We start from the raw sequence: 13,079 nt of genomic DNA, 5'->3' as shown, positions 1-13,079 counted from the left end.
TAATTACTAGTGGCAGTGTTTGAGAAAAGAAGCACCCAGTTCAACTAGAAGCCCAGGCTGTGCTTACAGAACTGGGAGTTGGCATTAAAATCTGCTTATTGTCAAGCCAAACACATTTTATGTGGGAACAACTGAATATATAGTGAACCTGGAGGCCCATCATGCCATTTACACAAAGAGCTGAAGCACATTTGAATTGGTTGTAGGGATTTATGCAGATGATCATAGAATCATAGAACACTAGAACTGGAAGGGATCTCGAGAGGTCATAGAGAACAGTTCTATGCCCTCACGGCCAGACCAAGCACAGTCTAGACCATCCCTGATAGATGTCTAATTTGCTCTTAAATATCTCAAGAGATGGAGATTCCACAACCTCTCTCGGCAACTTAGTCCAGTGTTTAACCACCCGGACAGTTAGGAACTTTTTCCTAATGTCCAACCTAAACCTCTCTTGCTGCATTTTAAACCCATTGCTTCTTGTCCTGTCCTCAGAGGCCAAGGAGAACAATTTTTCTCCCTCCTCCTTATAACACTTTTTTAGGTACTTGAAACCTGCTATCATGTCCCACATCAGTCTTTTCTTTTCTAAACTAAACAAGCCCAATTTTTTCAGTCTTCCTTCATAGCTCCTGTTCTCTAGACTTTTAATAATTTTTGTTGCTCTTCTCTGGACTTTCTCCAATTTCTCCATATCTTTCTTGAAATATGGTGCCCAGAACTGGACACAATTCTCCAATTGAGACCTAATCAGTGCAGAGTAGAGTGGAAGAATGACTTCCCGTGTCTTGCTCACAACACTCCTGTTAATGCATCCCAGAATCATGTTTGCTTTTTTTTTTTTTTTTTTTTTTTGCAAGAGTGTGCATCATGGTGTATATATCACCTTGTATTTTCGGTAGCAAAATGAATCCAAGACTTCCAACCATAACAATACAATATATTAGCACAAATTCCTCAGCGTGGTCCCCTTTCTCAAATATTATCAAAATATCTTTATAGAGGGGAGACATTTTAGAAATCTGTGGTGCAACCAACCACTGATCTGTAGGCACACATCAAAACACAAAGAAATTCTGAGGCTGGAAAGGACCTTGAGAAGTCACCAAATCCAGCCCCTGCATTGTAAGAGGAACAAATAACCCTAGACCATCCGATGACAGGTGTTTGTCTAATCTATTTTTAAAAATTATGGGGATTCCACAACCTCTTGTAGAAGTCCACTCCAAAACTTGACAAACCTTATAACTACAAAGTCTTTTCTAATAATCAGTCTAAATCTCCTTTGCTGCAGATTAAGCCCATAACTTCTTGTCCTATCATCAGTGGACAAGGAGAACATTTGCTCACTCTCCTCTTGTCTTCGGTCCACCCTCTCTGGGGCACCTTGTGCAGGCCACTGTCGGCAGACATGCTACTGGGCTAGATGGACCTTTGGTCTGACCCAGTACGGCCGTTCTTTATGTTCTTTTGTTCCTCTTTATAACAGCACTTAACATAAATGAAAACAGTTTTCAAGTGCCCTTTCAATCTTCTTTTCTCAAGACTAAACATGTCTAAGTATTTAACTTGTCTTCAGAGGTCAGGATTTCTAAACCTTTTACCATTTTTTGTTGCTCTCCTCGTTACTCTCTCCAATTTGTCCACATCTTTCCTAAAGATGTGGCACCCAAAACTGGACATAGTACTCCAGCTGAGGCCTTATCCATGCTAAGTAGAGCAGGACAATTATCTCCTGTGTACTACATATAATAATCCTGCTAATACATCCCAGAATGGTATTAGCCTTTTTTGCAGCTACATAACATTGTTGGTTCATATTCTATTTGTGATCCTCTGTACCCTACAGAACCTTTTCAGCAGTACTACCAGTTAGTCCCCATTTTATTATGGGGCAGCTGATTTCTCCTCCCCACATGAAGTACTTTGCACTTGTCAAAGTTTCAACAAGATGAAATTTAATAATCTCTCCAATTTGTCAAGGTAATTTTTTATTTCTAATCCTGTCCTTTAAAGTACATGTTGGTGTCATCTGCAAATTGCATAAGCATACACTTCACTCCATTATCTAGGTCATTACTCAAAGTATTGACTGGAACTGGAGTGACTTAGTTAGCCTGAACAAAAGAAAAAATTACATAGCACTTTAAAGACTAACAAGATTGTTTAATAGGTGATGAGCGTTTTGGAGAAGAGTGACTTCAGACAAATTTTTAAAGATTTGGTTTAACTTTTTATAAACTTTTTAGTAAATCCTAGCAAATGGAAATGAAAATGTTTCTCCTTTTCCCTCCTTGCCCCTTTTCTTCTTTACCTTTTTCTCCCTCCCCATTTCTTTTGTTTGTTACTTTGCTCTGTTGTTTTTTTCTGTTCTTCCCTTATTAAGGAGGAAATAAATCAATAAATTAATCAGAACAGCACATTCTGATATGAATTATTATTAAAAAATAATTCATATCAGAATGTGCTGTTCTGATTCATTTTTAGAGCTTTTTCTATTTTAAGGCTCACAATAAGTCAAAACTTTTGCTAAAATCTTTAGGCCAATAAATGGTTTATGAAGAAGGATATTTCAGAAGACAGTACTTGTATGAAGCATATTTCTGATCTGCACAATTTCCTGAGGCAACTGAGGGCAGCAGGAATAGTAGAGACATGGACTTGACATCCTACCATAAAGGAGTTTTGGATCACTTGTAAAATCATGGTGATCAGTCTTTTCTGCATCCTGCATCCATTCTGTATCATGGTCAATATTCAGTTTTTCTGAATGGAAAGAACACATCTTTCCTCCCAAGTCTTGTGAGTTACCAAGATGTCGCTGGTGGTACAATTGTTTGTTGAGTTGTTTGTTTTATTTTTAGCACAATAAATCAATGATCTGGTCCTTTTACATCTGAGGTAGTCTCTGTGATTCTCAGGAGGTAATATTTTTAAAGCACAGCATTAATTGGCTTCCATATCACATTAGAAGTCAATAAGACTTAAGCATTTAGTCCACATTTGTGCTTTTGAAAACATTTCCCACAAATCTTTAGAAGTGCAGAAACAAAAATCTACATTTTCATCCTGTAAATGTTTACATGTGAGCATGAAGATTTCCACTAATAGGAACAATTTATGGACAGGAATTATATACATTTGACATTTTCATAGAAATTTCCTCTGTCCTTCCCTTCACAAAATAAAATGACCTTTTATTTGTTGCAGAAAATAAGAAAATTTGAGGCACATCCACTGAAGACTTGGGATTTTTACAGAAATCCAGCAAGCAAACTAAAAGTCCATTTTTTTTTTGGCAATTAGCATTTGCTTCCATAGCTCTGCTGCAGATCTTTAGACCAATTCTTTCACTGGATAGTGAAGCAATTACTCTTCTTTGGTTATTTAAACCAGTTCATACCCACACCCATTTGACATGGTCATGTTAGTGATTTCTATCTGTAAAACAAGTCAATTTGTATCTGGGTGCCTTACAAAAGCAATTAACGTGGCTGGTTCAAAAAACCATTTGGACCAGGAAAAATTCAATTATTTCTGCTCATAGTGTATTTGGGATGTGTAACAACTACCTCTAATATAAATGCTGTTGTGGCTATTTGTTGTATTTAATAGCTTGTGTTAGCCTGATTTCTTTAGCTTATCTATCTCCACGGTAACATTCATTCTCCTGAGAAAGCCAAATTCCATTATCAATTCTGATCTGTGTTGCCTGATTTTAGGAGATTAATACTGTTATTTATGTAATATAGGTTATGGGCTTGCCAATAGATCTGATGAGAAGATAAAAAGGTTCTTTTACGCAGCATCTTGCAAGGACCCTCAGGATGTATGACAAGGACACACACCCTGAGAGAACAAAACACAGCCTTTGAGACTTATTTATTTAAAGGGAAAAGTAATCAACCAGAATTGAAAAGGAAATAGTACTGTTCTAGAGGCACATGCATATCATCTGCTATAAAACTCCCTACATTAATGTACACCCTTCCCTGAGAATCTGGTGGCAAGAGACAAAGGACCAGTCTTATCTCTAGAATGCCAAAAGGAATCTGATGATCCAGGTTCCTCAGAGCTTGAGTGGAAGATGAAAAACTAAGGAGAAGCTAGAGAGTTAGAATGCCAGAAAACAAAGCCATTTAAACATGCCAGGTTGTTCACCAATCTTCCATGTCCAAATTTAATTTCTTTACTCACATAATATTTAGCTGTGCTTTGGCTGGCATATTCTTACAGATTGATACAGAGTAATGATAATTAGCTCCTGCTCACGTTGGTTATTTCTGGACTGAATTGGTTTGGTAGTGGTTATTTCCATGTTCTTTGTGGTGTACCTGTTAAGTTTATAGAGGACAATTGGTAGGCCACTGATCTATGCCAAAGGTCACAAACTTAAGTAAGCTAACATGCTTTAGTTCATTATGCAGGATGTGGTCTGTAGGTTCCTTGCATTACTGCCAGAAATACTTTAATACACAGCTCTAAATCTGTTATAAGAAAACAAACAAGCCCATAAGAAAGGATACAGTAGAGGAAGCAAGCAGGCTAGCCCTATGGGATACATGTGTGTGTGGAGGAATAAAACTTGGACTGCAGTCTTCCCTGCCAAATTCCCACTAAGGTCAGTGGGAACAAGGCACAAAATGGTAGGACTGAATATGGTCTTTCATGCAGCAACTGAACTTGCGGCTATTCTCATTATTTATCACAGAGAGGCAGATCAGAATAGCAGATGGAGAACTGGACTGGAAATCAAGGGTTCTGTCTTGGCTCTGCCACTGGTCTGCAGGGTGGGTCTGGGCAAGTCATTTCACAGATCTGTGCCTCAGTTTCTTCCATCTGTAAAATGGAGATTGTTATGTTGAACTCATTTGTAAAGCACATCAAGGTCAATGGGTAGAAAGCTCTCTATATGAACTAAATATTATCATAATTGAATAAGTACCACATAATTATCTTCAGCATCATTCAGTGAGAACATAGGTTCACTTTTAGGACTTACATAAGAACATAAGAATCGCTGTACTGGGTTAGACCAATGGGCCACTTAGCCCGGTAGCCTGTCGGCCGACAGTGGCCAGCACCAGTGCCCCGGAGGGGGTGGACCAAAGACAATGATCAAGCAATTTATCTTGTGTCATCCATCTCCAGCCTCTGACAAACAGATGCCAGGGACACCATTCCTACCTCCTAGCTAATAGCCTTTTATGAACCTAACCTCCATGAATGTATCTAGCTTCTCTTTAAACTCTGTTAAAGTTCTATCCTTCACAGCCTCCTGTGGCAAGGAGTTCCACAGGTTGACTATGCGCTGTGTGAAGAAGAACTTTTGCTTATTAGTTTTAAACCTGCTACCCATTCATTTCATTTGGTGTCCTTTAGTCCTTCTATTATGAGAACTAATGAAGAACTTTTCTTTATCCACCCTTTCCATGCCACTCATGATTTTATAGACGTCTATCATATCCCCTCAGTCTCCTCTTTTCCAAACTGGAAAAGTCCCAGTCACTATAGCCTCTCCTCATATGGGACCTGTTCCAAACCCCTAATCATTTTAGTTGCCCTTTTCTGAACCCTTTTCAAGGCCAAAATATCTTTTTTGAGGTGAGGAGACCACATCTGTACACAGTACTCAAGACTTTGGCTATTCTGTCCTTTATTTCTCTCCATTCCCTATTCTCCCCAGCCTTTCCTTTGTATTTTCTTCTTGGCTCCCAATCTCAGTTTAACACTTGATAGGCTTCACTCTCCTCTTCCATCTAACAAAATGATCTGCAATGGAATAGCTAACATTCACATTAAGGAACACGCCTTCATACTTCAGAGCTAACACATCACTGAGATTAATCAGGTGGGAAGGGCTTTGAACAGTTCAGAATCATTGTTTCAGGCTTCCAGCAGACTCAGGATGATAATGCTACATTGTTTTGTACATTGTTTGTTTGCTACACAGGATTTCTTTGCAACCCTACTAGAAGATTGGGATATTTCAAAACTCCATGTTTCAAGTTTTGTTTGTTGTTGTTGCTGAAGGTTTGAACTTGGAAGGAAAAAAGGTAGCAAATTTAAACTTTTCAGGCTTTTTTTCAACCAGTTCTATCTAGAAATGTACTCTTCTTTTAATGAAATCTTACATTCTGCAGGTTTTGAATACATCATTGACATCCCTAGTCTATTGTGTTTCTAAAATTCTTGTGAAGGAATCTTTAGTGAATTTTTCCCCATAGTAGATAGATGCTGTTGGAGTTGTGCTTGTCTAATTGACAGCAGAATTTGGTCCCATGTGTTTAATGATATTGAATGTCTTGGCATTTTGTGGGTTGAGACATATCACACAAAGGTGTTTTTGAGTCACTGGCAGGAACACCCACTCTTCCAAATGTTCAGCAGTAAAAAGCCTGTGTATGAATGAGGAAAAATATTAAAAGGCTTTTAAACTTTCAATTTTCTACAATGTCCAAAATGCTTACAGTGATTGCTGCCCACCTCTCTTCCCTGTGGAGGTTTCTTGACAGATGCATTTTCCTCTTCATAATGTATGCAACTAGAAGCTGTAGCTAAAGGTGCTCTATAGACACCTGGAGTAGATAAGGATATCTATATAAGGTCTTGACATCTACATTCTTATATGGCTCCCATCACTAAAGGACCTGAATGTCACAACATCTTTAATACATTTTTCATTCCAACAGTTCCTATGAGGTAGGACTATTATCCCCATTTCGCAAATGGGAAACTGAGGCATGGTGGCCTACATTCTCAAAAGTCTTTAGATGTCTGCCTCCCATTAATTTCAATGGGATTTCAATACATAAAACTCTTGAAAATCTGGACAGAGACACTAAGGGTATGTCTACACAGTAGCGTTATTTCGGAGTAACTGACATTATTCCAAAATAACACAGTGTGCATCTACACTACAAGCCTTTATTACGAAATAAGGACTTCTTACTCTGACTGTTGTAACCCTCATTTCACAAGGAGTAAGTGAAGTTGAAGGTAGAGTGTTCTTCCTCCGACTTCCTGCTGTGCAACTGACATAGCTGAAGTTGCATAGCTTAATTCAACGTTAGCCCTGCTGTGTTGACATTCCCTTAATGTCTTGCCAAAGTCACATGAAAAGTTTATGGTGAAACCTAGATCTGAGTGTCCCAAGACCCAGGATACCACTCTAAGTGTCTTGGGGTTAAATACCACTATAGTAACCATAGCCCATCCTTTTCTTAGGCTAACTAGTCTGCTCAGGATAATTTTTTCTGCTAGCTTAATTCTAGAGCCTTGTTTCCAGACCCACTCACTGACCAGAGTAGGTCGATCAGCATGATCTGGGAGCAGTAATTAACTGCAGGTATGGTAAATAACTTTGCCTAGGAGCCAGAATTGCAATTCAGAGCTTTGACACTCAGCATAATTCCTCTTCAGTCAGTGCAGCTTACACATCAACCCTCCTGCAAGGTGGTCCCTAATGTCACAATTTAGCCCTAAGTGAACAGCTTGCGAACAGCCCATATAATGGAATCTATCTGCATAAACTGTTCACTGAACAATTATGAATAATGCATAGATCTGTAATAATCAGCGTCAGTTTGGGAGTAGAAATAAGGACCAATTTAGCCAGGAATGATTCAGACAGCTCAAGTTACCAGGCACAAGGCCAAAGAATGTGAAGAACGTGAAATCAGACCACAGGGGTGGAGTCAAGATAAAACCAAAGATGAACTTAGTGGACCAAATAACCTTTACTTTTTCCACCATTTCTTATTTCTGCAGAGCTTACATTCTTCTTAAGTCTTACATAGCTACCTAGAAAGAGCTGCATTTCCAGTCCATGTTAACAATTGGGTATTGGAGAATTACAATTATTATACAGCATCCATAAGACTTGATCAGTCTAAACACATTCAGTGCTGCCCGGTTCATTTTCTGATAAAATGGCATTTATGCTTTCCCATTGGACACCTTAGAAACTAACATTGGGACTTCAAAAAACACACTTTTGTGACCTTGGCTTCAGTTTTCAATCTGTAAAATGAGGATGATACTATTCCCTAAGTCACAGGAGAGCTCTGAGTATAAACATGAGAGGCTCAGGTACAACAATGATTAGATAGATAGATAGATAGATAGATAGATAGATAGATAGATAGATAGATAGATAGATAGATAGATAGATAGATAGATAGATAGAGAGATAGAGAGATAGATAGATACTGATTCACCCTCTCAGTAAGAGCATTATCCAAAGCCCTTTGAAGTAAATAACAAGACTCCCCATTGACTTTAATAGTTTTTGGATCAGGCCCTTAGAGGAGTGGTGATTTGAAGAGAGAGAGAGAGAAGGAAAAGTATTGCCTATATGATTAACCCATTCTGAAGTTCTATTCTACTATGAAAAGCAACCCTGAAAAAACAGCACCTTCTTATGCCTCAGATTTCCTCCCTAGGGCCATGTAGAGTCTTATAGTATTTCAATATTTAATTGCAGCTAGCACTACAGACCCAATGCAGAAGTGGGGAACAAAGCTTTTCTATTCCTTCTCAAGCTTCATCAACCGAACTGTTAACCAGCTTCCACCCAGAAAGCCTCATTCAAAGTTTTCCATCCCTTGGACCTATCCATGCTAGTTACATTTATGCCACTCTGTTGGACACAGTAAGGTTGCACAGATGTAACTGGTGACAGAATTTGCCTGACAGATCTTTATTACTGGCAATGATGTGGGCGAAGGACAGAGCACAGCTTGACTTTCAGATTCTAGCTAAGTTTGTGGGACATGTACTTAGACATAACATACCGTTACTTGTATACTCATCAACAGACTTGTATACTCATCAACAGATACTCGAGTCATTGAGGCACAATAAGTATTGCAATCTCTGAGACTAGTTCTATAGTCATTGTTTTTCTGAGAAGAACCACACTTGAAAAGGTTCCTGAACTCTTTAAATCCATTAAAGTAAATTCACTGGGAAAATACAGAACATGCAGATCTCTGTCTGGGACAAAGGGCAGTCTACTTTGTCAAAGAAAGCTGACACGATCAACTGTGCTGTAAATTGTAATTGTTCACTTCAAAATATATATGGCAAAACAGAAACACGATCAGTTCATAACAGGAATGCCATACCTCAGCCATACACACATGTACATGAGTGTGTTGAATAATCTTGTGGTTATGTGTGCGTGTGTGTGTGGGGGGGTGGTTAACCTGTTAATTACAATTTTTTTCCCAGTGGACAAGGAGTGGGTGGTGGTAATTAGAGCTGAGAAAATAAGGGATTTTTCAATTTGATGGCAGTTTTGAAGAGTAAGAAAGAAAAAAAATCCATTATGATTTCATCAGTGAGTTGGGTGACAAATAGCTGACATCATGATTCTTAGAATGAAACACAACAGCTAGAATGGTGGGAAGAGGGAGCCAGATGAAAAGGTGGGTTAATATCAGAAGCAACTGCAGGCTGATTAATGGGAAACTTTAGCAGTAAATGGTACATGTTTACAGGTTGCAGCTGTGCTGATTAGCCAATAAGGTGAACATTAACAGCAGAGAGGATGGCTGATACGCTGAAGAAGCTTTCTGGTGGTTGATTAGCAGAGGAAGCAATGAAGAAAGACATGCCCAGAAAGGAGAAAAAGAAGAATTTGTGGAACCAACATGCTGAGATACTGTGTCCCAGTTCTGGCATTTACCCTTTAAATAAAAAGGATATTGACAAATTGGAAGAGAAAGAATGATACAGGGCCTGGAAAACAAACTTTACTGAGAGACTTAAGAGCTATAACTAGTTTACCCATGGGTCAAGAGAAGTTTAAAAGGTGACTTGAGGAGAGGATTTCTGAGCTCTTGGGGCTTGTCTTTACTGCCAGATAAATTGGCACTGTTGCAATGGATTCACATAGCATCAACTTAGTGGGTCTGATGAAGAGAGCTCTCCCATCAGTTTCAATACTCCATCTATCCAAGAGGTGGAAGCTATGTTGATGAGAGGGCAACTCCCTTCTCCACTGCATGGTATAGACATTTCTAATTAACTTAATAGCATCATCTTAAACTACATAACATATGTAACTTAACTAGCAAGACTTTGATTGACTTACCTTGTTAACGTAGACCAGATGAGCAGACAAAGAAATACCAAGATCTAGTGGATGGAAGTTAAAACTAGACAAATACAGACTAGAAATAGGGCATAAGTTGTTAATAGCGAGGGCAATTCACTAGGAGAGCTGCTCCAATAGTGATGTGCCGGGTTTTTCATCATTTGAAAGTTTTAAATAGTGATTAGATTCCTTGATCAAAGATATGGAGCTGCTCAAACGTAAGTTATGGTAGGGGTCAGCAACCTTAGGCACACAGTCCATCAGGGTAATCCACTGGCAGGCCGTAAGATATTTTGTTTACTTTGACTATCAGCAGCTGCCAGTGGCTGGGGTTCACCACCCCAGCCGATGGAACTGGAGGAAAGCAGTGGCCAGCACATTCCTGTGGCCTGCACTCCTTTCCACAGCTCCCATTGGCTAGGAATGGCATGTCACGATCACTGGGAGCTGCAGGGAGCTGTGCAGGTGGATAGCCAAGGTAAACAAAACATCTCATGACCCACCAATGGATTACTCGGATAAGCCACGTGCCAAAGGCTGTCAACCCCTGAGTTATGGGCTTCACACAATAATTACTGGATGACATTCCACGGATATGCCAGAAGGCCAGGCTAGATAAGCATAGTAGTCCCTACTTGCTTTAAAATCTATTAATTAAGTGTGGAGAGGAGTTATGGGACCAACCAAGGAGACTTGCTGTGTGACTACAGTGCTAGAGCAACTGAAACGTGTGGATTTTGAGTACACTAAAACATAATGATCTTCAAGCTGTTGCCAACAAATCAATAAAACCACAAACTAGGATTAAAAGGCTAAAAAATATATGGTTTCTAGATGGCTCTATGCACTTCACTTGCTGGTTCAAAGCCTGCCTAGGTTGGCAACAGTCATGTTTTCCTTTGTGGTGGCTTTTCTGGTGTCGGTCTGGGCTCTAGTAGACAGGTATACATGTCTCGGCAGCACCACACTTTGTACGAATCAGTGTCTTTACTGGGAGTGCCAACAGAGTTCTCAAAGGCTATGTCTACAATGCGGAGCTATTTCACATCTCAAGAGCAAACCCGTTATATCAAAATTACCTTGAAATAAGCTACACAATCTGTATAAGTTATTTCATGGTAAGGGTGCTGTGTAGATGCACCCAAACTGAATGGGCATGAAGAATTTTAAGCACTCTGGTATCTGTAGAATCCATGGCTGCTACCCTCTCCTCACACATTTGTGCCTAAAATTGTTGCCAAACTCCAAAGTGGCTAATTTAGACATTTAAGGAATGTCTTAAAGCTCCTAAAGCACTTCTCTATCCTCTCATGATTCTTTCAAATACAAATGTAAGTATCCACATTTGAGAACCAGGTTTCAGGTTGAAACTGTTGTGTGATACAAAACCTCAGTCTCCAGGGCCATACATAGTACTCTCCTAATACCACCTGGCTACTGGTAATGTTTCTTCTCAGCCTGCTAGAAGGAATGCCGGGAGATCTCAGTTTCAGACAGTTAGCAGGAAAGGAAGTAAACAGAACTCTGCCTCAGATAAAATTGAACAAACATACCAGAAGTGATCATTGAAATTAGAATCTTCTCAACCAAGAACCATTTTAAAATGTTATTTTGTTGCTTATTTTACCTGGTGGCTCTTAGCGGGCTAGTGTTAGCCATGTGAAGTCACACTGTGAGCCAGTTTATTATAGGCCCCTTTTCCAATGGCCATGCTCACTTATTGCCCTTCTGCATTACCTTGAGCCCCTTTGCTGAGCACGCAGCAGTGGCCAGACCCCATCTAGCTGTGACAATGTAGATGAAACTGTCTGGGCTTCATGCACTCCCTGTGATCTGGATCATGATTTAGACTGGTCGTAAATCCAGTCAGCCAGAATGAAGGATATTGCGGTGAATCTTTACAGTGATTTACTTGAAGAGTCATCCACTGACATGGATATTAGCTCAGAAATAAGGGTGGGGTAAATAAATTGGGTTTCTTCAAAGATATATTAATAACCTCTATTATTTTTTTGGCAATAATGACCCAGATCAGTGTGTATCCTTTGCACTTCACGTCTGTGCATTGCAATGCATGTGTGTGATACAACAGCATGTGTTACAGTGGGCTATCCACACTCCCAGTAGTCAAGAGGCTGCAGTCAGATTTAATACGAAGGCAACATTCTTCTCTAGCGAGTTGATTCTCAATTCCAAATCCGTAACTTTTAGTTCACCTCCAAGATCTCTAGATGCCTCATTAATTATTCAAACCATGATAGTCAGGATGCTTTACAGCAGACTGACAGAACTGATTCTGGAACCCACTCCACCCCTTCTACTCTGCTCCAGCCAATAAAAAAAAAAGTTGCAGTGGGTCATGGGAAAATTCCCAAAAGGCAGAAGCTGCCTAAGGCAACCTAAGTGGCCCTTCACAGGCCACCACTCCCTAATGGGTCACCACATCATTGGAGATTTGGCAGGAGTGAGTAGATTGGGGTCAGTCAGGGATATACCTATAGCAGTCAATGCAATGGAGTTTTTAGACTACACCACAGTCCATAGGCAACCTTGATAGGAACGGTTGCCATAACACAAAGCAGCCACATGGGCTGCTTTAATTTATTCCGGAAGTCATATCAGCTCCCTTCTCTAACTCTGGGTGGTTACAAAGGGGTATGGAGCCTGCTCAGTTCTTTTCTTCTTCTGTAGAAATGTGAAACCTGCCAGTGAAACAGCCCCTCCCTTCTCCCCTACTTATTTTAGTTCTGGACATCCAACACTCTGGTCATCTGAAGAAGTGGGCTGTGCCCATGAAAGCTCATGATACCATCTACATGTTTTGTTAGTCTTTATAGTGCTACCAGACTATTTGTTGTTTTTTAAGTTTATCCTGTACAGACTAACTCAGCTACCCCCTGAAGCTTTTGAAAAATCCCTGTCAGTGTTCCAGTGAAAAAGGACTTTTGTGCAATTATGACACAGTAAGAACTGCCCA

General features: G+C 39.7%; 2 long non-coding RNA genes across 2 annotated transcripts; one reads left to right on the top strand and one right to left on the bottom strand.

The window, feature by feature from the left end:
* Positions 1-2,873: 2,873 nt before the first annotated feature.
* Positions 2,874-9,280, bottom strand: LOC142826558 (uncharacterized). Its single transcript, XR_012900765.1, has 3 exons — positions 9,129-9,280; positions 6,471-6,578; positions 2,874-4,839 (listed from the first exon to the last, which is right to left on the bottom strand). It is a non-coding gene; the product is annotated as an uncharacterized LOC142826558 (long non-coding RNA).
* A 109-nt stretch (positions 9,281-9,389) lies between these two features.
* On the top strand, positions 9,390-9,736 carry LOC112545023 (uncharacterized). Its single transcript, XR_003088406.2, has 2 exons — positions 9,390-9,431; positions 9,504-9,736. It is a non-coding gene; the product is annotated as an uncharacterized LOC112545023 (long non-coding RNA).
* The last annotated feature ends 3,343 nt before the right edge of the window (positions 9,737-13,079 follow it).

The sequence above is a fragment of the Pelodiscus sinensis genome, chromosome 1, assembly GCF_049634645.1.
Source record: "Pelodiscus sinensis isolate JC-2024 chromosome 1, ASM4963464v1, whole genome shotgun sequence".
In the NCBI taxonomy this organism is placed as follows: Eukaryota; Metazoa; Chordata; order Testudines; family Trionychidae; genus Pelodiscus; species Pelodiscus sinensis.
The sequence above is the reverse complement of the archived record's forward strand: the minus strand, read 5'-3'. Positions and strand labels throughout refer to the sequence as shown.